Below are 2,764 nucleotides of genomic sequence, written 5' to 3' on the forward strand. Positions count from 1 at the left end.
ACGCCCAGGGCGGCCGGAGAGGTGTGGCCGTGGGAATCTGTATGCACCAGCAGCAGGGCTGGGGCGAGCTGGTCTCTGTGGCGCAATCGGTTAGCGCGTTCGGCTGTTAACCGAAAGGTTGGTGGTTCGAGCCCACCCAGGGACGAGGTGTTAGCTTTTCCTGAAATATTCTCTGTATGCGACAGTATTCTAACTCTGCCCCCGGGAGCTGGGAGATCTTTTATCGAATCGGTGTACGACGCTGTCAAGTGTCTAAGGCAGAGGAAGGGGAGCCAAGAGCTAGCCTGCTCTGCAGTGTCGGCCCATACCGCGTCACTACTCTTCCTGCCCTGCATCCAGGGGAAATTTGCACACAGGGCTGTTCGCCAACAGCGGTCTCTGTAAAGGAAACAAAACAATTTACCCACGAACTGGTGAGTGATTAAATGCCACTGGTTTTTCTCAGAAAACCTGACACTATGGTAGCTATTCAGTATCACCTCATCTGCCAGAAGGATTCGGGGAGCCGTGCAAGAGGAAGTACCGAGAAGCATGTGAAAATACAGGCACACTAAGGAACTATTTGCTCAATTAAGCCCTGCTGGGTTCAAACGGACTTGAACCCAGGCAAAAGACTCAACGTTTACAGTAGATTGTGACCGAATTCTACAGGAGACTACACTCCGGCAAAAACAGCACGGTTCCTGTTTAAAGGTCTGCAGGGCTTAATTTCAACCCTGGTCTCTCAGAAGACACATTTTTCACGCAGATGATCACATAGACTTTTGTTTTACAGATGGAGAACCACATGCTACTATGATAATGTGATAATAGAATTCATTTCTGGGGAAACTGCGGTCACGTGAAATGGACTGTGTCTCTGAAATGGACTCGTCATGGGTAGAATTGAGACCTAGAAGAAGGAAGAGCTGTCTCACGAGGCTGTCTCTGAGGAAATGCCTTGGCAAAGGCTGGCTGATAATTATCCACTGCTGTCTAGTTAAGAGCCCTAAAGGAGGGGGTAGGATTGGCACTCACGGTGGAATTCCAGGCAGAGTAACAGGTAGCTCCCAAAATGTTCCGAGGTAGGGCCCTTTCTGATGCTCCTCAAAATTCCAGACTTTCCACCAACATTTAAGGATTGTTTATAGTGGAAACAAGAAAATGGGAAATCGGGCCATAAAATAATTTACACTGTTTCCATCGAGTCCAACATTTCAAGATGAAGAAGGTGTAATATTTGCTACTAAAGAAACTATGGGGACTTGGAAAGCATGCCCTTTCATTTTGAAGGTGAGTAAATGTACACTGGGTTCTAAGTCCCTTGAGAGAAGAAACCATTTTCAGTTATTAATTAAAATTTTAGGTTCCAAAGTACTTCCTTCAAATACACTTCAAATTCTTTTCTTCTTTTAATATTTTTTACAGAGAGGAAGGGAGAAGGACAGAGAACTAGAAACATCGATCAGCTGCCTCCTGCACACTCCCCACTGGGGATGTGCCCGCAACCAAGGTACATGCTTCTGACCGGAATCGAACCCAGGACCCTTTAGTCCACAGGCGGACGCTCTAGCCACTGAGCCAAACCCGGCCAATGCCAAATACATCAAATTCTTGAGTTTAGCACACAAAGGGTTACCTGATCTTGTTAAAGAGAAAGTTAAGAGGCTATTATACTTTTTTATTGATTTCAGAGCCTGAGAGGGAGATAGAAACATCAATGATGAGAGAGAATAACTGATGGGCCGCCTCCTGCACACCAGCCCCCCGCCCCCCCTTCGGGGACCCAGCCCGCAATCCGATCATGTGCCCCTGACCGGAATCAAACCTAGGAGTCTCTAGTCCGCAGTCCAACACTCTACCCACTGAGCCAAATCAGCTAGGGCAAGGCCATTATATTTTAAAGGAGCGATGAGGCTGGGCTACGGTAGATATAGGAAGGAAGACATGGTTGTAATTGGAGGAAATTGGACAGGACCTCGGGACTGAAACAGGAGGGACTGTGGGGATGATACCTACATTTAGAACCTTGGTGACTCAGAAACTGGTGATATCATTGCTTGATATTCGAATTTGCAGGGGTCTTAAAGAAATCTTGAAACAGTATTCTACGTGTGGCTGATTCTACACCATGGAATTGATGTAGAACCAAGCCCCAGAAACAACCTATATTTTATTTTTTTAAAAGTTTCTAGTCCCAGAAACAACCTTCATTAAAAAAAAAAAAGGTTTAACTCCATTTTAAGGTAAACTTCATTTATTTAAGACTAGAGGCCTAGTGCACATATTTGTGCATATGGAAAGGAAATTAATTAGAAGGTGGCTGGTGGCATGGGACCGGGCTAGATGGGCCAGACACACCCTGGAGCCAACCACCCCCTCCCCCACAGTCTCTCCAGGCAGGTCGCACCTAGGGAGGCGCTGGGGCTGGAAGGGCATCTGCGGAGTAAGCAGGGTCCCTCTGGCAAGTGGGGCCCCTCGGCCTGACCAGTGGGGATTGGGCCAAAAACAGCAGTCCAACATCCCCTGAGGGGTCCCAGAGTGTGAGAGGGCACTCTGCAAAGTTGCTGTCAGTCAGCAGCTCCTGCTTTGAGCATCTGCCCCCTGCTGGTCATTGTGTGTCATAGTACTGGCCTGTCACTTAGGCTTTTATATATATACTAGAGGCCTGGTGCACAAAAATTTGTGCACTCAGGGAGAGAGGGGGTCCCTCAGCCCAGCCTGGCCCCTCTCCCAGTCTGAGACCCCTCGGGAGATAACGACCTGCTGGCTTAGGCCTCTTCCC

At 48.2% G+C, this 2,764-nt stretch overlaps 1 non-coding gene across 1 annotated transcript; it reads left to right on the forward strand.

Annotated features, from left to right (window-relative positions):
* The first annotated feature begins 71 nt into the window (after positions 1-71).
* On the forward strand, positions 72-145 carry TRNAN-GUU. The gene has a single exon. It is a non-coding gene; the product is annotated as a tRNA-Asn (tRNA).
* The last annotated feature ends 2,619 nt before the right edge of the window (positions 146-2,764 follow it).

The sequence above is a fragment of the Myotis davidii genome, unplaced genomic scaffold (genome assembly GCF_000327345.1).
Source record: "Myotis davidii unplaced genomic scaffold, ASM32734v1 scaffold119, whole genome shotgun sequence".
NCBI classification, from domain to species: domain Eukaryota; kingdom Metazoa; phylum Chordata; class Mammalia; order Chiroptera; family Vespertilionidae; genus Myotis; species Myotis davidii.